Genomic DNA, 27,402 nt, shown 5'->3' on the forward strand with positions numbered 1-27,402 from the left:
TCTTTACAGAATTGGTAAAAAGGTTGTTTGTAAATCTTTGGAAATGAATAGAAATGGTGAAAGCATATCATAGTGTTTGTAACTAGCAGAGCTATTGTATGGGTATGACAGTGGTTGAAAGGGAACATCTAAGATCATGTATATTACTAGAAGGAAAGCTAAAAAATGTAACATGGGACTGTATAACATAGTGAACTCTCATGTGAAATACAAATACGGTTGATATTGCATATATAAGACTGTTTTTACAAAATATGAATACAAATAAACTAGAGAGTTGGAAACAGAATAGCAGCTATGTACGGCAGAGAAAGCACAGAGAGATTGAGAGGTGATGAGTTTCATCTGTCTGTGTTTTTTAATTATTATTATTGGAATAGTGAAAATGCTCTAAAAATGATTGAAGTGATGAATGTACAACTATATGATTGTACCAAATGCCACTGATTGTACACATGGGATGGATTTATGCCTTATTAACGTCTTAATACAATTGATTTTTAAAAATGTAATGATAGATCTATTGTTTTGGATGGATATATGTAATTTGTGACAAGAATTACAGAAAGATTTCTGGACAGAGGGTATAGGAATGTAATGTGTGTATGCTATAGAAGTTAAGTTGGTATCAAACCAAACAAGAATGTTATAGATTTAGGATGTTAACTTCCAGCCCCATGTTAACCACAAGGAAAATATGAGAGAATATGCAAATTCATAGAGATGGAAATTAGAGTACACATTATCAGGGGCAGGGGACAGGGACAATGGGGAGCTAATGCAAAATGGGTGTAGGGTTTCTGTCTGGGGTGAAGGAAAATTTCTAGGAATGGATGGTAGTGAGGGTACTGAAAACTTGAGAATGTGATTCATCCCCCACAAAAAATAAAAATAAAAATGGATAAAAGGCCTTAATAGACATCTTTCCAAAGAAGAAATATAAATGGTGAAAAAACACGTGAAAATATGTTCAACATCACTATTAGGGAAATGCAAATCAAAACTATAATGAGATATCATTTCACACCTATTAGAAGAGAAAACTAAAGAGAAAACTACAGGTGTTAGAGAGGATGTGGAGAAATAGGAGCACTTACCCACTGTTGGAGGGAATGTAGAATGGTACAGCACTGTGGAAGTCTGTTTGGTGTTTCCTAAGGAAGTTAAGTATAGATCTGCTATATGATCTGGCAATACCACTACTAAGTATATACCAAGAAGAACCAAGAGCAGGAATATGAGCAGATACCTGCACATGGATGTTCAAAGTAGCACTATTCAGAATTGCCAAAAGATGGAAACAACCCAGGTGTTCATCAACTGATGAATGGATAAACAAATTGTGTTTACATATATATGATGAAATATTATTCAGCTGTAATGAAGAAATGAAGTCATTTCCTCTAACCTTGAGGGAATTATGTTTAGTGAAGCAAGGCAGACACAAAAAAAGGCAAATAATGTATGATTTCACTATTATAAACTAAATATAATGAGCAAACTCATCAAGTTAATAGCTAAACTAGAGGTCACCAGAAGATAGAATGAAGGTAGAGAATGGGGAGCTGGTGTTTAATTTGTGCAGAATTTGTAATAAAGTTGATTGGAAATGGATAGAGGTGATGGTAGCACATTGTAGTGCATATAATTAACAGTGCTCGTTTGTGGGTGTAATTATGGTTGAAAGGGGAAGTTTAGGGACATGTATATCACTAGAAGGAAAGCTAGAAGATGAAACTTAGGACTGTATAGCATAGTAAATCCTGTTGTGAATGAGTGTGGTCAATAGCACAATATAAGAATGTTCTTCTATGAATTAGAACGAATGTGCATTAGTATTACAAGATGTTAATAATAGCGTGGTATATGGGCAAAAAAAAAAAACCCTAAAGCAAGCAATGGACTGTAATGAATAGAGCTATATTCATATTTCTTCATCAATTGTAAAATTTTAAAATTACGCTAATTGAAAGAAACCAGAAACAAAATACTAGATAAAATGTAAATATAAATAAATTTACAGAGACACAATTAGATTAGCAGTTACATACAGCTGGGAAAAGAAAGAGGGGTTGAGAGGTGACTGCTAAGGGATAGGAGATTTTAGTAATGAAAATGCTCTAACATTGATTGCTGGAATAATTATACCAAAAGCCATTGAGTGTACACTTTGGATGGATTATATGGTATGTGAATATATCTCAATATAATTGCTTTAAAAAAGAAAAGAAGAAATAACATGGATTATAGAATTACTAGACAAGGACATTAAAACAATTATTATAATCTCTTTGTATGTCCAAGAAGTTAGAAGAAACACTGAAATGTTAAGTATAGGCTTGGAAGATATATTTTTTAAATGACCAAAATCAAGCTGCTAGATGAAAAATCAAACGACAATGACTGAGATGAAAACTACCTGAATGGAATTAAAGCATTTTGGACATTGCAGAGAACAAAATTAGTAAACCTGAAAGCATCGCAATATAAACTATCCAGAATGAAACAGAAAAAAGGAGTAAGATGAGAAAGAAAGAGAGAAGAAAGAGTCAGTGAGCTGTGAAAGGCCTCCTATATGTGTAATTGGATTTCCTGAAGGAGAAGATAGAGAAGAAAAGGAAAAAGAATATATCTAAATAATAATGGCCAAAATTTTTCCGAATTTGATAAAAACTATAACCTGCACAAATCTACAATGTTCAATGAATGCCAAGCACAAAAAACATGAAGAAATTTACAACAAGGCAAATCATAACCAAATTGCTGAAAACTAGTAATAAAGGGAAAATATTAAATTCAGACATGGGGAAAACAAGCCTATTGCATAGAGAAATAAAGATGAGTGATAGCAGATATCTAGTCAGAAATAATGCATGCCAGAAGACAGTAGAATAATGTCATTTACTGAAAGGAAAAAGAATTTAAACCTGTTGATCTATTATTCTATAACCAATAAAAATCTTTCAAAATTGAAGGCAAAATAAATATTTTTTCAAACATATGAAAGCTGAAATGACTCATTGCCAGTAAACCTGTCCTACCATAAATGTTAAAGGAAATTCTTTAAAGCAGAATGAAAATTATACCAGATGGAAATCTGGACCTATATACATGAAGGGGAACACCAAAAAGGCAACTATGTAGGTAAGTAGAATTTTTTTCTTTTCTTTTTGACCTCTTAAAAGATAATCTACCCTTAGTCAAAATAAAAGCAGTGTATTGTGGGGTTTATAATATATGGGGAAGCAAAATGTATGAAAACAATAGTGCAAATTGTAAATTAAAATAACAATGAGATATTCCTACAAACCTATGAGAAAAACACTAAATACCAAAAGTTGATGAGGAAGCAGAGCAACATGAATTCTCATTCACTGCTGGTGAGAATGCAAAATGGTGCAGCCACTTTGAAAGACAGTTTGGCAGTCCCTTAAAAAGCTAAACATAAACTTACCATGTGATCTAGCATTCATGTCCCCTGGTATTTACCCAAGTGATCTGAAAATGTTCACATAAAACCTACGCACAAATGTTTATAGAAACTGTATTTATAATTGCCAAAAATTGGAAGTAACAAAGATATCCTTCAATAGGTGAATGGACAAACAAACTTTGATTCATCTGCACAATGCAATATTGTTCACTGATTAAAAAAAGAAATGGCCTATCAAGATACAAAAACATATTGAGAGCACTTATATACATATATCCATCTGAAAGAAGTTAGTATGAAGATGAATACCTGTTATAAGATTCCAATTCTGAAAAACACAAAACTATAGACAGAGTAAAATAGTCCGCGTTGCCAGGGATCAGATGAAAAGAAATGGGAAGAATAGATAAACCAAAGGGAATTTTTAGGGCTTAAAGTTATTCTTTATGATACTGTAATGATGAATACAAGACATTAGCATTTCTCAAAACCCATAGAATTGTACTGCACAATAAGTGAGCCTTAATATATTAAAAGTTAAAAAAAATCATTTAGGAGGTTGGGAGATCCCAGAAAAGACTGCAGACCAAGACAAGTGAATATAGCTATATTACAGATGTATAAAACACCTCACGGAGAGGAGTAGGGGGAAAGGCACTTTCGAAATGAGTGGAAACGAAAGAAATTTTAAATAGGCACTTCAATTTATAAAGTCGTTTCACTTGGGGATATGGGTTAACAATTCTGATTTAGCAAAATGTGTGTACTGGAATGGGACTATTAAGTAAATGTTTGGCAAATGGTGGGAGCCAGGTTTCTCACTGTAGCAGTGGAATTTGACAAGTCAACAAGGGGAAGAGGCTAGAATGATTCATGTGTAATAGATTAGAGTTGGAGACAAGAGCATGAACTCATGTTTATCTTTTACTTTTTTAATTTTTTTATGTTTTAAAGATTTATTTATTTATTTAACAACCCTCCCCCCCCCCCCCCCCCCCCATGCCTGTTCTCTGTGTCTATTTACTGCGTCTTGTTTCTTTGGCTCTTTGGCCGCTTCTGTTATCGTCAGCGGCACGGGAAGTGTGGGTGGCACCATTCCTGGGCAGGCTGCACTTTCTTTCGCGCTGGGCGGCCCTCCTTACGGGGCGCACTCCTTGCGCGTGGGGCTCCCCTACGCGGGGGACACCCCTGCGTGGCAGGGTACTCCTTGCGCTCATCAGCACTGTGCGTGGGCCAGCTGCACACAGGTCAAGGAGGCCCGGGGTTTGAACCGCGGACCTCCCATGTGGTAAATGGACGCCCTAACCACTGGGCCAAGTCCGTTTCCCCATGTTTATCTTAATATAGATGCAGATGTTTAAATATAGAAATATTCATAGATGTATATTTATACATGTTTGTATAAATACACAGCTTTTTGTTCTGTCTGCTGAGGGAGCCTGCCAAAAATGACACCCTGACAGCAATGAGCATGCCTAGCATATAGATCTTGGTTTCTAATACCATTTTGCCATAAAAGGAAAAAGGGTTCCTTAGATAAATGGCTGATACTAGGACTGAGTGGAAAATATGTAAGATGAAACTAGAGTATCTTGTAGTGCCACAGAATGAGGAAGTGCTAAAAAAAAAAAAATCCACACATGTCGAGGGGTTTGTCAAAGTAGCATAGTAGCCAAATGAAAGAGCTTTGAGTGGCCAAAGCTGGAACAATTTGAGCAACAAAATAAAGCAGTACTGAATTTTATCCCAGAGTATAAAATAAATACCCATGAATCCATACTGTTATAAATAAATGATTGATAGATAAATAAATGAGGAAGAAGAGAAAAATACCCCATGCAGAAGAATTCCACGTAAGTTATACATATACTCCATCCTCAAGGAAGGGAAGCATAACTCCTCCACCCCTTAGGGTGGGCAATGCATAGTGACTTCCTTCTACACAGTATGGAAAAGGGAAAAAAAGGAGTTATCTAACATCAATAAATGTGGCAAACACTACCTTGGTCACATGATCAAAGCCATCATCAATAATAACAAAACAAGTTTGACCGTAGGCAGCCTTGATAGGATGTGATTAGAATGAGCACTTTTCCTTTGACCTTCCTTCCAGTAACCCTTAAGTATATACCCGTCATGAGAAAAACAACAGATGAATTCCAGTGGTGGGAAATCCTACAAAATACCTGGCCAGTACTCCTTAAAACTGTCATCAAAAACAAGGAAAGACTGAGAAACTGCCACAACCAAAAGAAGCCTGACTACTAAATGTAATATGGTATCCTGGATGGGGTCCTGGAAAAGTAAAAGTCTATTAGTTAAAAACTGAAAAAATCAGAAGAAACTACAGTCTTTAGCTAATAATATTGTATTAATATTGATTCATTCCAAATGTACTATACCAAAGTAAGATGTTTATAGGAAGGGAAACTGGTAATAGGTAATATGGAAACAATCTGCACTGAATTCTCACTTTTTCTGTAAATCTAAAACTGTTCTAAAAATAGTCTATTGAAGAAAAAAAAGTCAACAGGACAAAGCCTGGGCGAAGAGTAAGAATATAGTACAGTTGTAAGGTTCTTATACTATATTTAAGTGATATAAAATCACTAGAAGAACACTGTGATAAGTTAAAGATGTATACTATAAACTCAAAAGGACCCACTAAAATAACATAAAGATTTATAGTTAATAAGCTAAAGAAGAAGATAAAATGATTTTTTTAAAAAAAAAAAGCTCAATTCAAAAGGCATGAGAAAGGATAAAGGAGCAGATAATACCTACACAATAGTTGACGTAACAAGAAAGTAGATTTAACATAAATCATATCAATAATCACATTAAATATAAGTAAGTAGTCTAAACGCCTGACTTAAAAGGCATAGATTACAGATGGACAAAAATGCAAGTCCCAACTTTATGTTTCCTATAAGGGTACATTTAAAATATAAAGATAACAGTAGGTTAAATGTAAAAGATTAGAAAAAGACATACCATGCTAACACTATTTCTTAAAAAGTTTTTGTTGTAGAAGCATGTGTACAACTCAAAACTTAGTATTTTAACCACTTTCAAGTGCAGAATTCAGCAGTATTAATTACATTCTCAATATTTTATTACCATCACCAATAACCATTACCCCAGGTTTTGCTTCACCTCAAAGGAAACTCTGTACCCATTAAGCAATAACCCCCTCCTCCATCACCCACCTTATTAGCACAAATTTTTAAAATGCTGGAGTGGCTATGTTGATACCAGACAAAGTGGTTTCCAGAGGTTAGGAAGTTACCAGTGATAAGAGATATTTCCTAATGTCAAAAGGGTCAATTCATCAAGAGGATATAACGATGCTAAATTTTTATGAACTTAATAACAGAACTTCACAATGCATTAAGCAAAATAAGTGGAAAGTCTTCAGCCACTCTCTTTCTTAGTACTTTTTAAGCCCTGACTTCTTTCTCCTCTCTTTCTGGGACTCTGATGACACAAATGTTGGATGTTGTCTATTTTTGTCTATTTCCTCTCAGTGTTCAGACCAGGTAATTTCTGTTGTTCTGCCTTCCAGTTCACTAGTTTTTCCTCTGTTCCCTCTATTCTGCAGTTTATCCCATCTATTGAGGCTTTTATTTTTGTTTTTACATTTTTTCAATTCTAAAATTTACATCTAATTGACCTTAAAAGCACACAAAGAAATTTACAGATATTCTCATTACATTACATTTTAGTTTGCTAAAGGCTGCCAAGGCATTATACCAGAAACAAGTTTGCTTTTACAATGGGGATTAATTAGGTTGCAAGCTAACAGTTCTAAGGTCATGAAAATGTCTGAATCAAGGCTTCATCAGCTTTTCTCCCCTAGGACCAGCTGCTAGTGGTCCTGGATTCGTCTCTCATCTGGAAAGGCACATGGTGAGGCACATAGCGGTTTCTGTCAGATTCTCACTGCTCCCCCAGGCTCTGCTGCTTCGAACTTCTGGCCAGTCTATCTGTGCCTCTTTCTTAGCTTCTGTGGGTTCTACTTTGTTCCTGTGTCTTTGATTCCTCTGTATATTCATCTAATTTATATAGGACTCCAGGAAGAGGATCAAGACCTGCCCTGGACTATGCCTTACCTGCGTAATCTAATCAAATGGCCCTTAACTGAAGTGATCTAATCAATAGTTCTGCCTACAATAGGTTCACACCGATAGAAATGGAGTAATTTAAGAACATAATTTTCTGGGGTCCACAAAAGACTCAAACTACCACACACTCACACACGTTACTGGGAATGGTTCTGGAACACTGATTTTCAAAATGTTGTCCCAGTTCAACAAAAGCAGCCTTGCTAGGAACTTGCTACACATTCAAATTATCTGACTCCACTCCAGATCTACTGAGTCAGGAAATCCGGGGTTGGGGCCCAGCATTCTATGTTTTAACAATCCCTCTAGATGATTCTGAGCTAAGCTAAAGTTTGAAAACTACTTTTCTGGGAAATTTATAGATTCTAGTATCTTCTTTCATATCTCCTCCTCAATACTCCTACTCCTGCCTGCCCTGCCCCCACCACATACACACACAAACTTGTCATGACTTCTGCTGTATCTTGAATAACTGCCAGCCAAGAGTGGCCCTGCTGGGACTAGGGCATTGGATAGCTAGAGGAAGCTTCTTAATGGGACCCAAAGATGATCTGGCTTCTATATAATAAGTACTGATAAATAAGAAACTTCTAGTTTTTTCCTTCACCCACATTATTAGTACTACTACAACACAATTGTTATTGGGGTTCTGAAGGGGCTGAATAAAAGTCACTACTTCCTCTGTCTGCTTCCCACCCCCCAGGAATTTTAGTTTTTGGGAAATAAGATAACATCATCAGCAGATGGAGCACCAAAATCAACCTGATCAAAGGCAGCCCCACATGAGAGCCACGCCATGCTTGCTCACACCTCACCTTCCTGTACAGAAACTGCCCACCCAAGTGAAATGTCCAAGACAAGGAGCAGACCCACTTTCCCAGGTTCCTGCCTTCCCTGGTCTTGGTGGTGGAAGAAGGAGACAAAAGACCCAATTCCCATGCTGAAGAGCCTTGCCATGTCAGCTCCTCCCATGTCAGAACCGTGACACTCTGGCTCACTAACTAGGTAATACCCTCATCGCCATGAACAGGAATAAAGAGCATGTGCAGAGGGCGGGGGTGTTCCGGGAACATCCACCCCATAGAAATCAGAGGAGCGGGAGGCGGGGGTGGAGGGCAATAAGAATAATTGCCAACATTTATTGATAGCTTACGCTGGGTGAGCCACTCTTCTGGTGCTTTATATAGATTTGCCCTTTTAATATTCATAGAAACACCCATTAGTTAAATGTATCGTAAACACATTTTCAGATGTGGAGAAAGATGCTTTCTAGTTAGAAATGCTTCCTTCACAAGGTTTCAGATGGAATTACTGAAAAGAATCTGATGGTTTCTGCCTTTACAGGGAATTGAATGTTTTAAATCTGAAATAAATCATGGAAACCAAATATTCAAAATAAGAGTATCTTATTAAGGACAAGTGGCAGGTTGGAAAAAATCTGGTAAACTGGACAGAGAAAATGCTTTCTAAATTAGCAACTTGAATCAGAGTGGCATAAGCTTTTACTTTACTGAGAATATCCTGCTGCTTTATGGATATTCTTTCACCTTCCTTCTTCATGAAAATAGTTAAGTTATGGGAAAAAATATTCTTCGGTTCTATTTCTGTTGCCAAACTCATAAGGAATTCATGAAAAGACTGGGAAACCCTTGAGGGAAGAGTCTCTGTCCTACTCATTTTTGTATTCCCAGAGCCTGGTGTATACTTAGTGAATGTTTGTTGAACTATGAAATATTTTCAAAGAAAATAAGATTCTTATGGAGCTCAATATCATAGGTAGCCCTGGAAATAATTGTTTTCTCTAATAAGCCTAATCCGACTGCAATATATCCAAGATTTCAGCTGCAATCGATGCTAAGGCCCCTCTGTTATAATTAATTGAACACAATGTCTGAGGCCTCAAACTTGCCTAACCTTCAATTCCCTTTATTTCCCTGAATTTATTGCTTCTAGAACAACTATCTTTATATGTCCCCCCACTGGGAGTGCTCTCACATAATTTAGCTCTCCCTTCCCAGAACTATGAGTGCTGAAAACTGGAAATGATCTTGTCCGGGGCATGTGAATATATGTGCTCATGAGAAATCAACCAAGCTGGGAATTTCCACTCAGGCCATAACTTTAAATCCACTGTGTTCTAAGAAAAACAAGGTTTCTTGTTAGGATGAAGTCTGCAAATGATAGCTGAGCCATTATTTCCCCAAATTTCTGACTGTTATCCAAGAAAATCCTCTCTGTTCTTATATATCATGTTGTCGTAAGAAATGTGCAAAATTACAATCTGGTACATCTCTGAGTGTCTAAGGGTATTCTTTGTTTCTCTGTCTACTTTGCTGCATTTTCCTAGAAGTCAGATAGATATAAATACTCAAAGCAGAACTCCTTGGGAAATATGTGTATGAACAGACTTGGTGGGAAAGTTCAGGGCCAGGTGGTATTAAAGACATTATAATTCTCTTCAGATGCATTTTAAAACAAGGCCAGCTGCCCCTGGAATCCCAGAGAAATGGTATTTGCGTTCAACACATCTTAAAGCCTGGTCTCCAGCTCTAGTTCTAGAAACACAGGGTATGTGTATTCTGGTACCTCAGTAAGTAAAATTACTTCAGCACAGAAAATCCCTCCTCTTTGATTCTATCCATTGCCAGCCAATGAAACCTTATATAAGTATCAGTCTAGTTTGTGACTATATAGTTAATTCCTGAAAGGTCCCGTGTTGTTATTTCCAAAGGTTAAGTTGTATGGGGATTTAAAAGAAATTTTATATGAGATCCATTTGCTACCATGCCAGAGTAGACCTTCTTTTCAGGCAGATACATTTAAATTGGACTTGACTTTGCTTTCTCACCTTACCCCTTATATCACAGCATTAATATTAATACTATAATGGATTTTCCTAAGTAGGAAAATGGAAATGCTGGTTGTTTAATAAGAGTTTAATCACAGAACACTTATTCACAGGTACACATTCTGAACATGCAGATAAATCCATCTAATCTTCTTTAGTGTCTTTAAAATGAAACCTACCTGATTCTTGTACAAGTGCAAGGCTTATGTCAGCCCTAGATTAAAAGAAAAGATAACTGCTAAAGCTAGCCTGGTCTCTTACAGTTTTACCGATAAAGGCCAGAAGAAAAGAACTATGGGTAACACAAATAACCTGGTGACTGCAAATGTTAGCCTTTCACCAATGCTTGTGTCAGGGCAGCCAACTCTGTTTCACCAGCAAAATGTCTGCAAGAATAAACCCAGGTTGATTTATCTGACCCTTCGCTCTTGTTCTCCACACATAATTGCTCAGAAAATTCTAATTAACTCTCTTACAGAACTTTTCTCTTTCCACCCAAAGTTCAGCCTTAGTTTACACCTTAATGTCTTTTACTGAGATGTTTCAGCACTTACTTTCTAGTAAGTCTAGTAAGTCTAGGAAGTCTTCTGCTTCCTATCAGTGCAAGTTCAATTCCTCCTTTAAAAAGCTTACAGTAATTCCACTCAAACATTTAAAATAAATAAATAAAAATAGCCATATTACTTCTCTATCAATGGAACACTCTTTGCAACCTGTTATCAACATCTATGGAACACCTCAATTTGAGAAGTTTGCCTATCTCTAGAGACAAAACAGGTGCACCTAAAGAGCAAAGAGTCTGTGCCAAGAGCATGGGGCACCTCCCTGGAATGTCAGCTGAATGAAAATTCAGAACCAAAATACATTGCCTGCCTCTTGGGTATCAGGTATAGGCAACTTTACACAGTAAAGTATAACTTCAAAAGCTTTAAAATTAAACCCCATAGCATAAAACGTTAAGATAAAATACAAGACACTAGATCAATTTTACTCTTTCACTGAGAAACTATAAGCTTTACCGCAGACTCCCATGTATTGGGGTACACTTCCTCTACATGAGAGGTGCTTCAGAAAATTATTAAAACTCAAATTCCTTCTTTGAAAGCTCAAAGTTCTTCAGAGCAAGACTCGAATTGGGTCTCCCTTGTCATTTAACAGTTTTGTCCTGTTTTTCAGATGTCCCAGATCCTGTTGCAATGTCAAGCCCCTGTAGATGTGAAATCCTCTTCGGATGGCCTTTGCCTCATCTTTCCCTGCCTAACTCATGCCCATTCTTCAACAATTATTTCAGATATCACCTCTGTGAGAACTTACTCTGATTCCCTGAATCAGCTTAGTTGCCAGCTTATTGTCTCACTGATAAATCTGTCCCATAATTTTTTTGCAAATGCATGTCAGGAAAAATCATAACAAATATGAAGCGGGGGAGTGGGTAAAAAGATTACTGGTGTCCTTTTAGGTTAGTTGTGCTTTTCATGATGTTTGAGTTATTTTTAAACTCTTATAACACAAAAGATTCTCTTAAATAGAAATGCAAAGAAATTGGGTCCTGCGGAATGCAATTGATTTTTGCCCTTTGGATAGACCTGTTTTTTTGTTTTTGTTTTTTCAGCTTTTTTGTTGTTGTTTGTTTCTTATTTTTTGTTTTTGTTTTTGTTTTTTTGAGGTACCAGGGTGAAGCTTGAAACTAGGACCTCATATGTGGGAAACTAGTGCTCAACTACTGAGCCACATCAGCCCCCTGAATTGGTTTATTCATTTGTTTATGTGTTGTTCTTTTTTTTTGGTTTTTAAGAGCACCAGGACCAAACCCAGGACTTCCCGTGTGGGAAGCAGGCGCTCACCACTTGAGCCACATCTGCTCCCTGGATAGGCCAGTTTTGTTTCTATTTGTAAATTTCTTTTGCCATTCCTTTTGCCTGCGTTTGTATAGTTTTAAAAATTCCTCTTTTACTAGCTCTAACACCTTACAAATTCCTTTAATAATTAATTTAATAAACCCTTTTACTTGTGTTCATTTTATATATTTACTATATATTTTTGAGAACTTTGCTTTTCAAAAAATAAAGAAAGATATCCTTTAACATGCACATAATCTTAGTATTATCATTAATATCTCTTGGTCCACTGAGAAACAACAAACTAAGCAGCAAGGCAATAAAGGCATTTATCTGAGGTCTTAGAAATTGCAATTCAGAGAGCAGGGATTCAGGTAGCAACCCAAATTGCCCTGTCTTCCTGCTTCTGGGCAAGGGTTTTTAAAGAAAGAGAAACAAATTCTATAAATTGTGATTGGTGGTTTACTGAGTTCCTTATTGTGGGGCTTGCTTCTGGTGTGTGGTTGTTCTTAGGGTTTAGAGAAACATTGTTGCTTAAAGCTTTGCATATTTTGACTGCTTATGATACTTGGCTGAGATTTGCATAAGAATAACCTCCGAAATGACTTCCCAATTCCATTTTAAAACCCTTAGCCTCAGGAACTCCATGTTTGTTTGTTTTTGTTTGTTTTTTTATGTCTTCCAATAAATTGCAATTTTCTGGAAGTAGCAATGAAATGGCATGTACTCAATAAAGGTTAAATAAATACAAGAATAAGTGTCCTGTTTTTGTGCTTTGGGATGTAACCTGAAATAAGGAGAGTCAATTACTCAGTGGGTTTCTTATGCTCTTCAAAATGCAGAACTCTTGAGAACCAATTGAAAATTTGGAACTTACCAGAAAAATACACATATTTGCAGATACCAATACAATATTATGTATATAATTTTAGTGGTTCAATGACTTTTCCAAGTCCATACAATCCACCAATATAAATGCTGTGAGCTTTGCAAGATCAAGTGACCCACGTTTGAATCTCTCCTCTTCAGCATTCTCTTGTAAGCTAAGAAAAACAGTTTAAAAAAGCAAAACAGCAGTTTCTACCTCACGTTAAAACCATTGTGTTATAATAGTAATGCTCGTAGCCAAGTATTAATAACTGATTATGATTACTAAATCATTATATATCATTATATAGATGCCTTTTTACTTCCTGTAACTTATAAAATAGTAAATGGTTGATATCTGAAATTACTGAAACTGGCTAGACCAACCTCACCCTCTGTATAATGTCATTTCCAACTAAAAACCTGACATTGTGATGATCCAGATGGATCTTAGCCTTGTATACGGTCACTTCTATCTGCTATTATGATTATTCCAGACAGATCTTACCTATGTATATGAACCTTTCTATTGAAAGGGTAACCACTCCACCCTCCTCTGTTTAATATCCTTATGAAAACCCTTGTAACTGACCTTTCCCAGCTGCCTTAATCTCTGATAATGATCCTAATTTAGTGACTCACCCCATTTTGGTACCCACCTCCCCATCCAGTTCAGCCCCTTACTGTTTATTAATGAAAGAACCTGTACCAGCTCCACAGCAATTACTCTTTATCATCACGATGTTATAAAATATCAAAATTAGTACAGTTCCAGGAAGCAGTTTTGGGGGCCACTAGGCCACTGACCTTTACCTGCACAAACAAACAACATTTTTCTCTCTTTGAAACCCCCGTGTTTCAAGAATTGGTCTTTAAAGTACATCAGAAGGGAAAAAAAAAAACACTTTTGGTGGTATCAATGACAATAAACTTTGTTCTTTCTTTATTAGCAGAGAAAATTCTTAGAATTCCTATTATTTCCTTCACCATTGTTTGAAACAAAAAGGATAAAATGTAAGCCATATTTTCACATAATATGCTTATGAAAGAGCATGTAAGCTCTAGTTTACCTTCTATGGTAGATGTCTTCTTGAAAATTATTGATATTTTAAAAGCAAGCTGTGGCAGTTTGGAATTATTTTATGAATTGCAAAAAAAGAAATATTATGTTTGTAAACTAACCTATTCCCCTGGGTGTGACACACTTTGATTACATTAAATTCAGTTGAGGGCCCTTTGATTAGAGTACTTGATAAGATTGCTTTAGGGCTTTTGATTGGACTACATCAGTGAGGCATGACTCAGGTTGAGTTGCTGCCCCCTGACTGGGTCTGATACAAACAGAAACACAGAGACACACTCAGACACAGGTAAAGGAAGCCACCATGATTGATCCTGCCATGTATGAGAGAGGGCTACAGGATTCCTTAAGCACAAAGCCCAAGTGGCTGGGAACGTAGAGCAGCTCAAGATGAGACAGTGAGCATGGAGGGGAAGGCTGAAACCTCAGTAGAGGTTGGCAGCCATCTTGCTTCATCAATTGGCAACATACTGGATCAATAGAAGCTGACTTTGGTTAAAAAGTGTCTCTGCTGATACCTCAATTTGGACATTACATGGCCCTGGATCTGCAAGCTTTTACCCCAAATAAATCCCCATTATAAAAGACAACAGATTTCTGGAACTTTTGCATTGGCAGCCCTTTGGCAAACTAAAACACAAGCCATATATTAAATAGTCCATGGGCATTTTCCATAAAGGAGCACTATGCTTCATCTTTTCTTTTTTTTTTTAAAAAGATTTATTTATTTATTTAATTCCCCCCCTCCCCGTTTGTCTGTTCTCTGTGTCTCTTTGCTGCATCTTGTTTCTTCATCCGCTTCTGTTGTCAGCGGCACGAGAAGTGTGGGCGGCGCCATTCCTGGGCAAGCTGCAATTTCTTTCGCGCTGGGTGGCGCACTCCTTGCACGTGGGGCTCCCCTACGCCGGGGACACCCCTGCATGGCATGGCACTCCTTGCGTGCATCAGCACTGCGCATGGGCCAGCTCCACACGGGTCAAGGAGGCCCAGGGTTTGAACCGCGGACCACCCTTGTGGTAGACGGATGCCCTAACCACTGGGCCAAGTCCGTTTCCCCATATTTTCTTGTTAGGTGCAAATAATGACCTAATAATTTATCTTCTGTATATATGTTGAGGTTATATAAAGCAGTATTTGCCTATAACCAAACTTCTGCAAAATACATGAAAAATATGATTGTTACTGCCTCCCTCCACCCTTCCTCCCCGCTGCTATTATCTCCCCCTTCCAGCCAGTGCTATCTTCCCCGCCAGTCCCGACCACAGTACCAACATATAATCTGCCTTCTCCCTTAGCTACCGCTTACCTCATAGTCATCCGCCTGCTTACGTAGCTAACCCGCCCTAGCTCCAACCCCTCCCTGCACCCAACCCTATAAAACCAAGTGTACTTCCGCAATAAAGCGGACCTGTTCTTGCGCTCAAGCGGTCTCCGTGGTTTTTCCTCAACCGCGCGTCCCCCACGCCTGGAGAACCGGTGCTCCATCTTGGAGCACCCCCCGCCGGCTGCCTGTCAGGAGCAAGCCCCCCCGACTCTTGGGCCTGAGCGAGGACGAAACCCTCTCGCTCAGCCACAATATGATTATTTTTTATAAATTCTGAAATCCCACAACTCACAAGATGAGTTTTTTTCATCTTATCTCACTCAATAACTCCTATAAAGAAAAAAAAAGTTGTGAAGACAGGATAAGAGTGTGTGTTTAAAAGCGTAGAAAGCATGGTCCCTAAAGAGATGCTAAATAACCCAAATTCTCTCAGCTTATATACTGAAAGTTGAAAGAGTTGCTAGCAGTTTGCGATTTTGGCAGGATGGTTTAATAGTTATTTTCCAATTCTATAGAGGAAAGGAAAGGAAATGGACACACACCTGTGGACATGATGTTCATGGTAAATGCTTTGCCATAGTTGGTAATTATTTAAGTTAGGCCATTTTTTTAAGCTTTGCTGATGCATGGGCAAAAAGCATAGACTTTTTTTTTTTTTAGATTTATTTCTCCTCTTCCCCCTCCAACACCGGTTGTCTTTTCTCTGTGTCTATTTGCTGCTTCTTCTTTGTCCGCTTCTGTTGTTGTCAGCAGCACAGGAATCTGTGTTTCTTTTAATTGTGTCATCTTGTTGTGTCAGCTCTCTGTGTGGGCGGCGCCATTCTTGGGCAGGCTGCACTTTCTTTCCCTCTGGGCGGCTCTCCTTAGGTGGTGCACTCCTTGTGCGTGGGGCTCCCTAGCGTGGGGACACCCCTGCGTGGCAGGGCACTCCTTGCGCGCATCAACACTGCGCATGGGCCAGCTGCACACGGGTCAAGGAGGCCCGGGGTTTGAACCACAGACCTCCCATGTGATAGACGGACGCCCTAACCACTGGGCCAAGTCCACCGCCAAAAGCATAGACTTTTAGGAATCCTTTGGAATCCTTTGCTATCCAAATGTTTGGCACCCATGTCAATAAACAAATAGCCTATAAAGTAATAATTAAATTCAATAATTATATTAAGAATACAATTTTAACATGCAGTCACAAATTTGGAATGACAAATGCATGATATACATGCAAACTTTCAGCTTCCCACCCCTAGAAAAAGATCACATTAATTATGGCTGTCTTCCTTATCCAATCAATCAGGAAATGAAACCTATCTCTGATGTTACATTTCCATTAGTAAAGTTTATAATTTAATTCTTTTCTTTCTCCTAATGCTCCCTGCTGTACTCTACCCACGGGGCTACTGCTCTATTTTGCCTAACTCATAACCAATGTCATTCTTTTGTCATAAAGCTCACTATTAAACAATGAGCTCCTCACTAACCTCTCCAGAACTCTATTTCAGAACTTGTAGTGTGGTAGACATAATGCAAGTATGTGGAAAAGCATAAAATACCTTACCCCAGAAGTGACTTTGCTTTATAAAGTCTCATTTTTTAAAGTGACTTATTAGGGTTCTATTTACACTTTTGTGGGAAATGATATCATCTATTGAAGAAAGAAATCTGTCCCCCAAGTGACTTAGAATAAATTTTCAATTAAAAAATGAAGGTGTAATGTCCTAGGAATAATTTCAACCCATACAACTGAATAGTAACTGAAAGGCTTAGTTCTTTCTCAAAGAAAATGCTAGGTATATTGGTGGGGAAGAGGGAGAAAGGGTGGAATACATGAGATACATTCCTTTCAGTAGGAAAAGAAGAATTCTATACTGTTAACTTTGGTACACCATTTATTTGGTGTTGGTATCTTATATTTCCTTTGATAAAAGTAAGATGAATAAATACATATCGAATTTCACCGAGAGCATGGCAATGTGGCATCGTTTCCTGATCCTGGATAAACATTGATTGTATACCCTGGAGCTGTCTCAAAACAGTTCAAGGGCAGGGTGAACACAACAGTTCTACATGAGGAAATCATAGCCAGGAAATAAGCACCATTTTAAAGCATTTTAGATATAATAAATCTCATTTTAATGTAGTTTCATGTACTCATTGCTGTGACCCAAATACAGTTCTTGTTGGCAAAGTTTATAGCTTTAGAGTTTAACGTATTTTGGTAAAACCAATTTTTGGATTTTGTTGCATTTTTCTTAAGTTAAGATCAAGCTTTTCTTTACCTATCAAATCACTCACTGGGGTGTGATTTTAATGGGTATGGTATTTCCAATAAAATATTTAATGACAATATAGATTTAGAGATGAATTATCCCCCTTGTGCCTTCTAACATTTAGTGTCCCAATGAAAAGATCCTTCCCCTAGATTTTTTGCAAAATTTTTATAAAGTATAAAAAAATTCAGTAGTACTTATACTGAATTAATATACATAATATTATATTTTGTCTCTGTAAATGATGTTGAATTCAAGTAAGATCAGTGAGCGATATTCCACAGGTTTTGAGGAGGGTTTTGGATTTAGTTTTCAGATGAGTGAGATGCCAGAGATATTCAGATAGTGAATCAGTTGATCCTGTAAGTATGGATCAGTGCTCAGTTTTTAATAATGGTCTCAAGAAATAGATATTCTACTGGTTATTTATTCTTTGTTGTTCTGCCTACTCCCATTAGTCTTTTACCCCCTCATCCACTTCTTTTGGAGGTTGTTTTCCAGGTTAGTCCCTGGAAAACACTGTTATTTCCTCAACACTTTATGTAATTGTTGCAGTAGGCACAGTTGAGTTTCTTCTTAGTTGAGTGACCAACTAACTAATTGCATTAACTGTTCATGATATTCTAGTTGTTGAGTTTTTTAATTATCATCTTTACCTCTTTGATCTTCCAGTACTTTTAAATTTCTAATTGCTAACTTTATGTAATTATGTTATGTGTTGTTCCCAAGCATTTTGTTATTAACTCTTATCTATGTACCTTTTTTGCTTATATCCTTAACAATTCCCGCCACTCTCATGTTTTCAAATAACACCTTATATTTAGGTGATTCCCAAAACTATATTTTTCCATTTCTAGAAATCTTATGAATATCTTCAATACCTAGTGCAACTCCGTATGACTTCTGCATTTGTTATTGGCTTTATCATTATCTTCTTCCCAATTAGCTTGAAATTTCTGAATAAACTTTTACTTCATCCCTATTTTGTCAAAGTATACTCAGTTCCCACATCTAAAAGATTGTCAGGTATTGCAATAATTCTTGGGTTTTGTTTCTTATTTTGAAGCTAGTCTTTATTCTTTTAAGCTTTGCTCAGACTACTATAACAGCTTCCAAAATAATTGTTTCTCTTTATTTTTTTTAAAGATTTATTTATTTATTTCTCACCCCTTCCCCCTCCCACCCCAGTTGTCTGTTCTCTGTGTCTATTTGCTGCGTGTTCTTTGTCCACTTCTGTTGTTACCAGCAGGATGGGAATCTGTGTTTCTTTTTCTTGCATCATCTTGTTGTGTCAGCTCTCAATGTGTGTGGCCCCATTCCTGGGTAGGCTGCACTTTCTTTCACGCTGGGCGGCTCTCCTTCTGGGGCGCACTCCTTGCATGTGGGGCTCCCCTATGCGGGGACACCCCTGCTTGGCAGGGCACTCCTTGCGTGCATCAGCGCTGCGCATGGGCCAGCTGCACACGGGTCAAGGAGGCCTGGGATTTGAACCGTGGACCTCCCATGTGGTGGACGGATGCCCTAACCAGTGGGCCAAGTCTGCTTCCAATTGTTTCTCTTTAATTTTACCACTGTCCTTTTTCTAAACATCACAGTCAAGTTAACATTCAAGGCAAAATTTCAATTGCTTTACTACTCTTCCAAAAATTCTCTGCCTTTTAAAAAGAAATCCTAATTCTTCCAGCAAAGCTCTCTTCTATCTAATCCTAGCATATATTTCCAATCTCAACTTCAAAATGAACTATCAAATTGCTGAAAACGTATCATGCTTTCCCATGGGCAATAAGTACAGTATTTACAGGAGTGACTTTAAAACCAGACAAATCTTGATTCAGCAAGAAAGACAGAATTTACCTATTAGCTGTTTTACCTTACTCAAGTTATTTAACCTTTCTAAGCAATACTTCTCTATTTTATTAAATGGGTATAATGCATACTTCACAGGAACGTTTTAGGAATTAAATGACATGAAGTGTTTATTAGAGTGTCTGGCACATAGTAAGATGTCAGAATTGGCAGCTAGTTTGCATGTATTTCATTCTCCTAGACTGCTTTTTTTGTACCCCTGCTTGGAAGACTCCTATCCATCTTGCTAGATCCAACCAAAGAGCTCCTCTTTTCTGAAGTTATTCCTAATTTTTTCTCCTCTTGAATGTGAGTTCTTTCTTTTAAACTGAAAAAACCCCCTCAGTTCCCCTTAGTTTTCATGATTATTATTTTTTAGGTGTGGGGGTTGGGGATTGAAGCTGGGACATCGCAAGTGGGAAGGTGGCGCTCAACCACTGAGCCACATCAGCTACCCTGAGTTGGTTTTCTCATTTGTTGTTTGTGTTTTTGTTTTAGGCAGCACTGCAACTGAACCCGAGATCTCCCATGTTGGTGCTCAACTGCTTGAGCCGCATCCACTCCCCATGATGTTTTATTTATAATGTTCTTATATACTTGCCCTCTCACAACGTTGGATCATGTGACACCTTAAGGACATGGCCCTTCTGGCTCATCTGGGATTTCTCACAACATCCAGCACAGTCCCAGTACTTACTTGATATTCAATGTTGGATTGAATCATCTGTTATTCAAAATTTGTATGAGTTTTTCATATGAAATATATTAACTTACATGTTAGAACAAAAAAATACCCAGGAGAATTTTTATTCTTTTACAGTAACAACCCCTTATTTATTTTTTTTTCCTTTCCTTTTTTTTTTGATAGTAGAGATGATAAAATAAGTCTTGTCTTTTCCTGTGAATCTTTTCTTTCAAATATGTACATACGCATGAACAAAAAAGCTATTTACTTTTTAAAATTTATTAGGTACATGTCTTTATTTCTAATTTTCAAAATAATTTTGCAAGTTGAAGGGCAGTATGTTATGGATGCATGAGTGAATAGAAGAGCGATGACTTAAACACTATCAGATGAAAGAAATAAGATTTCGAAAAGTTAAGCAAACATTCCCAGGTTGCTTAATAAGTGAGTGGCAGAGTTAGATCTCAAATGCAGGTCCCTCTGACCTTGGAACCTGTTCCATTTCCAACACTCACTATAATGCCTCTCGCGAAATTCCTAGATACTTCTGTACAACACATGTAAAGGAAACAGCCTGTAAGCCAAAGGCTCAGCTAAACCTCTAAAAACAAACTTGTCAAGGGAGTGAGTGACAAAATAATAACAGCAATGTGGTAATGCTTCCCAAGGCTCACAGTGATATTGTGTGGACATGAAGTGATTAAAAACCTGCATCCAGTAAGAAAGACTGAATTCACTTGGGGAACACAGGACTAATATTTAGGGCATAGCCTTGGCTGGAGGCCAAGTTGCAAGAGTTCTAACAATGGATATATTGATTGAAAACCATCTCGGAGTTGAAAGCACTGGGTTCTGTTTGAACACATAGGGAGGAAATTGACTTTCTTAGGGATGGTGATTTGGTCAACATTATTAGTATTGTTAACATTTCAAGCAAGGTGGCTGAAGTTTGTGAATTGCTGAGCAAACCATTTCTACTTTGTCTGTCTCTCTGGTTTTATCATGTTGAGTCTATCTATGGAGACCTCTCACATTCCTTTTGAACACTGTCAAAGAGCCAGTAAGATATGGCAAATCTACGTCACAGTAAATTCAGATATATTATTTATGTTATGGATGTATGAGTGAATAGAAGAGCGATGACTTAAAGATAAACTTGCAATTGGCACAGGGACAGTAGAAGGTAAATCCTGCCTATGAATCTTATGTACCCTCGAGGGCACCATAAGGTAGGTTCAACTCATCAAGTGCTTATAAAATTGCTTCCTCAGACTGCACATATGTGACTTCCTAAGCAACTCGGAAAGAACTTCTGAAATAGCAACAGTTGTTCAGTAGACAATTAGACTTTCCCTGACTCAGTAAATAAAACTCGCTTCCAGCTCTGGTGGTCCTAATTCCAACCTAAGTAACCTCAGTGGTATTTTCTCCCGGGGCTACATGAGAGGTGAAGTGGTTCTCAGGCAAAAACAAACCAATTGAAAACTCCCTCTCCTGATGAACCCAAAATGAAAGTTTGAATAGTTCGACAATAGTTACTGCTGTCTGTACCTCTTGACTATATGTCAAGCTGTCTATTGAATGTGTATTCAACTAATTCTTTCTAGCGAGCAAACAAATATGTTCCTCAGGGCACTGTGCAGGTGAAACTATAACAATGCATTACTTCACATCACAAATATTTTTTTCTTATATTATCTTCTTGCAACATTATTATGAGCACAATACTATTATAACAATACAATATATGCAGTGAAAATATTTTGCAAGAACTGTTAAATTATCTTATACTGCTGTTATATCATTTGCCTAACTCTTCTTTCTAAATTTCTTCTGAAAAGCCTCGATTGACTTTCTGTTGACTATGGTAAAAAACAAACAAAAAAACTCCTTACCTTTTAAAGTACATTTGCTTTCAAATAGACATAAAAATCTTCTTGGATTTCCAGTTTTAAGAATATGTTGCATAGAAAGTTGCACCATTTGAATACCTCTTGAGAATTACACTTAAACCTAAGAGAAAGAGAAACACGATACATACAACATAGAAATTCTATAAATATGCCTGTAGAGAGTTGGAGAAGTAGTACAAATGAGATTGCTTCCTCAGGGGTCAGTCCAAAAGCCAAGGGTCAATCCTTTAATTTAAAAACTGATAAATCCAGTAAATAAAGTTTATCTTTATAATATCATAAAGCTAAATAAAGAACCAAGGAAAATAATATAACCAACCACTATGTTGGTGGCGGTGAAAAGGAAGGAGAGAGAGAAGTGAAAGGAATTAGGGTGTTTAATTTTTTGTGACCTCATAGTGGAGAATCAATTGATGCTATTCAAATAAATAGAAGATTAAATATATTAATATTAAACTATAGCTATAGAAGTAACTGTGAGAAGTTCTAAAAACAGAAAACAAACCTTCTGAAATTATAATAAGGTCATTATACAAACTCACAAAGCATCAATAAGGGACACACTCAAAATGACTAAGAGGTGTGGAAAATAAAAAGGATGGAAAAGGCTCTTCAGTTAATGAAAAGGAAAGAAAAAGAACTGGCCACAATTTCAATATCAGAGAAGTAGAATTTGTAGTGAAAATATTAAACAAAACATCTTTTATGGTCATGGATACAATTTCTAAAGATCACCTAATTTTCATCAATATCTAAGCACAGCTTACATAAAATCCAAATTCATTAAGCAAACACTAATATAATTACGTAGGTAGGTAGAAAATGAGTAAATAGATAATAGATATTCAGAGAGAGATTTTGCTTCTTGTTTTTTGACATGTCAAGTGAAAGACAGCTAAGGACAGAGAAAATCTAGATAAAATAATCAACAAGTTAAATTTAAGAAGTACATGTAATTCTATACCCTAAAAGCAGAGAATGTAGCTTATTTTCAAGTGCTCGTGGAACATTAACACACATTGACCAAACGTTAGGCCATGAAGGAAACCTCAGTAAATTCCAAAGACTTAAGGCACAGACAACATTCTCTGATCGTAATTCAATTAACAGGATAATAATTAAAAAGTAGAAAAAACAAACAACTCGCATCAAAGAGATAAACTATAATTGTGGAATATCTAGAAAATAACCATGATGAAATCAAATCAAAGTTGTGAAATACACTTTAAACAATGCTTAGAGAAAAAACTTTAATTACACTAAGAAAAATAGAAAATTAATAGGTGAACAATACAATTAAAGACGTTGGAAACCTGATGAAAATAAATCAAAATATGAAAATAAATTAAAAAATCATAAGAAATTTATAAAATAAAAACATTACTGAATAAGAAAACAGAAAAAGGTTAGAGCTAATATAATCAAAAGATATTTTTTTGAAAAATAATTATGCACTAGTAGAAAAAATATCAGCTAATCTAATCAAGAAAAAATGCGACAAATTAAAAGTAAGCACAAACGGTAAAACAACTACAGATTCAGAAAATTTAAAGAATTATAAATGATGAGTTTGCTCAACTCTAGGATAATAAATTTAAAAATCATGATAAAATAGATGATTTTCTAGAAAAATATAGCTGAAACTGACACGAGAGACCCTGCAAAAAGATCCATTTCCAAAGATGAAATGATGTTAGTAAAAGTTCTCTACTCATTTCCTCAGATAAAGAGAGTTTTACTAAGAGAATTACATAAAACCTTTAATGGACAGAAAAGCAAAAGCTATTTAAATTGTTCCAGAGCATAGACAAAAAAGAAAGCTTCTGATTCATTCTATGAAACCAGTGTAATGTTGGTCCCTAAATTTAAAAAAAGACAGTACATGAAAAAGATTTTTGAATATCAACCAAAAAATCCAAACTATAAACAAATAGAATCCAATAGTACTCTAAGAATTGCACCTTGACTAAGAGAGGTTCATAAAAAGTACTATTATGACTCAATAGTAGGAAATCTGTTAATATGGTCATCTCCATAGATACTAAAAAGGAATTTTTCTATTTTTGAATTTATTATTTGGTTTTTAGAAAGTATCCAAGGAAAACAGGAATAAAAACATTCTACCTCATTATACTGAAAAATATCATTTATCTCCACCCAAAGATATTTGAATCCTTTCGGTGATAGTTAAGAATAAGATAAGGATTTCACTATTACTGCTATTATGTAACATTGTTATGGAAGTAATTGCTGATATAATTGATGAGAGAAAAGAGTAGAAAAACTGGGAAGAAGGAAGTAAGATATATCATTGTTTGCAGTACCTGCAAAATAACAAATCTGAAACATTATTAAAATCAGAGAATTAAAAGTTTCTGAGTACAAAATTAAGATACAGAAATGAGTATTTTTTTTATATAAGAATAATATTCACTGGGAAAGACAATGGAAGAAAAATCTCATAACAGCAACCCCATATATTAAATGCCTGGAAAGAAGCTTAAAGAGAAATAGTAATATCTAAATTTTTAACTTCTCCCCAAATCCTTTAAATGCAACTAATTTACACACACAAAAAAAATTATATGTTAAGGAGAGGCATAACCTATTTTTGAATAGGAAGAATTAAAGTCAAAGATGTAGATATTCCTCTAAATCTATGTTATATACTATCAATAAAAATAAAAGATACTGTGGGTGTAAGCGTATATTTTAAAGCCTACAAGGTAATGACGTTCACATAGAAAATATACATACAAAATGACACAAACATTTCTGAGTTGAGTATTCTAATAGACACTAAAACATATAAATGTAAAGTAATTAAACATGTTAGTGGCACAATTAATAGATAGGCAGAATAATAGAGCAGAATAGAAAATCTAGAAAGAGACCCAGATACATATGGAGACTTGTTATTTACTATATAAATAACACTGCATATCAGTGGACAAGAGCTGTATTTTTAATTTATGATAACTATTTATCATAAATGGGAATGGGATGGGAAGGTACTGGAGAGGTGAGGAGACAAAATTCACTACAAATTAAGTAATGACATATATCATATGATAAATTATATATTATGAATATTATATTGTATATAGTACTATGGGAAAAAGCAGGGTGCCTGAGGGGAAGTCGCAGTACTGAATAGGTTATTCAGGGCGGGGCTTATTGAAGAGGTAAGGTAAGAGGCAGGTGAGGGATCTGGGAGAAGTGGAACAGCCAAAACAAACTTCCAAAAGCTTGAGCTTTCCTCGAGTGTGTTCAAGACGAACAAGAGGCCAGAACTGAGCTCAGAGGAGTAAGGATGCAGGGCAGATCGTAGAGGACCCTGTATGTCATTGTGGGGAGGCTGGCTTTTAGCTGAGTGAAACAGCATTGGTAGGTTTTGGGCAGACAGAGAGAGAGAGAGAGAAAGACAGAGAGAGGGGTGCCTGATGGAATTAGGTTTTAAATGGTTTAGTCTAGGTGCGATGTTTAAAATTGACTGTAGGGAGGCTAATTTAGAAGCAGAAAATGCAAATGGGCTCTAAAAGTTATAATAAGAGAAATATAAATTTAAACAATTTGAGTAAAGTTAAATTGGTAGCAACTTTTGTGAAGGGTATTTTGGCAGTAACAATCAAAATAAAGAAATGCACCAACGTTTTTGTTCTGCAAGTCCGTATCTATGAATTTATTCTATGGGTTTAGTGGAAAATATCTGAAATTATACATATACTTACATCCTGCCCCCCGAGGATATCTGATGCAACATCATTTCAGAAAATGTTGAGCCACTCATAAAGTCCATGAATAAATTCCATGAAGAGGAGTCTTGTTAAATAGATTATGAAAATACAGCAATGGAATATTACGTAGTTTTAAGAGATTCTGATTATTGATATATTTGGACTTATTTTTTTGTTGCTTCCCCCACTATAAGTTTGGAAGCTGCTCATTCTGTTTCTGTACTTCTGGTGGCTTCCCCTAAAATCTCAATATACCTCTTTACATAGTCAAAAATTATGGCTTCCCCTACCGCAGCATACTGCTTTGACAGTAATCCTCACAATTTCTCCTTAGTCCTTTTTACTGCCATAATATTAAACATACCTACGATTTTGATCAGATTGTTCTTACTGCCAGTTATTTGGACATTAATTCTACTTTATTCCATATGCTAATTTGATCTTATGTTTTCTTGTGTAGTTTGGAATTAGGTTGTGAACTAACTTTCTACAAGATTTGCTTGAATGCCCTAGGTTCTCATGAAGCAGTTTTGCTTTTGATTCTGCCAAGGCGTCCAGGTTTCACTTGTCTCAAACAGATTTTACGTTACTGCTTGGCCTTTGGTTCATACAGCTTGAATAAATTTGAACCACTCAATCACATATTGAACTGACTAGATTTCTATTTCATGAGGGTGTCTTTTTGTTTGACACTTAAGGTCCCAGATGGATTGGATAGCAAGATTCCTTGGCTACTGCCCTATGCTGATAATATATGATTTTTTTCTAGTTCCTTTTGAAACAAAAGACAAAGAAGTCTTCTGAGGCCATATCTATATATATACTGGTCCCTTCATCAATTTCCTCCCAAGGGAAGTGGATTTGGCTCAATGGATAGAGTGTCCGCCTACCACATGAGGGGTCCAGAGTTCAAACCCAGGGCCTCCTGGCCCGGGTGATGAGCTAGCCCATGTGCAGTGCTGATGTGCACAAGGAGTACTTTGCCATGCAGGGGTGTCCCCCACATAAGGGAACCCCACACGAAAGGAGTGCATCCCATAAGGAGAGCCACCCCACGCAAAAAAAAGTGCAGCCTGCCCAGGAGTGGCGCCACACATACGGAGAGCTGATGCAGCAAGATGATGCAACAAAAAAGAGACATAGAGTCCCAGTGCTGCTGACAAGAATACAAGTGAATACAGAAGAACACACAGCGAATGGACACAGACATGAGAGCAGACAACTGGGGGAGGATGGGAGAAATTTAAAAAAATCTTAAAAAAAAAATTTCCTTCTCAAGTTTGGTCTGCAGGCCAAGAGATGTATCTCTTTCTTATATTGTTTTAGACTATATTAGAATCTCTCTCTCACACGCAAAAACATACAGACTCTGAATATTAGTCCTTTGTCTGGTATGTAAATATCTTTTCCATTTTGTGTCTTGCCTTTTAAATCACTTAT

Source organism: Dasypus novemcinctus, chromosome 14 (assembly GCF_030445035.2).
Source record: "Dasypus novemcinctus isolate mDasNov1 chromosome 14, mDasNov1.1.hap2, whole genome shotgun sequence".
NCBI classification, from domain to species: domain Eukaryota; kingdom Metazoa; phylum Chordata; class Mammalia; order Cingulata; family Dasypodidae; genus Dasypus; species Dasypus novemcinctus.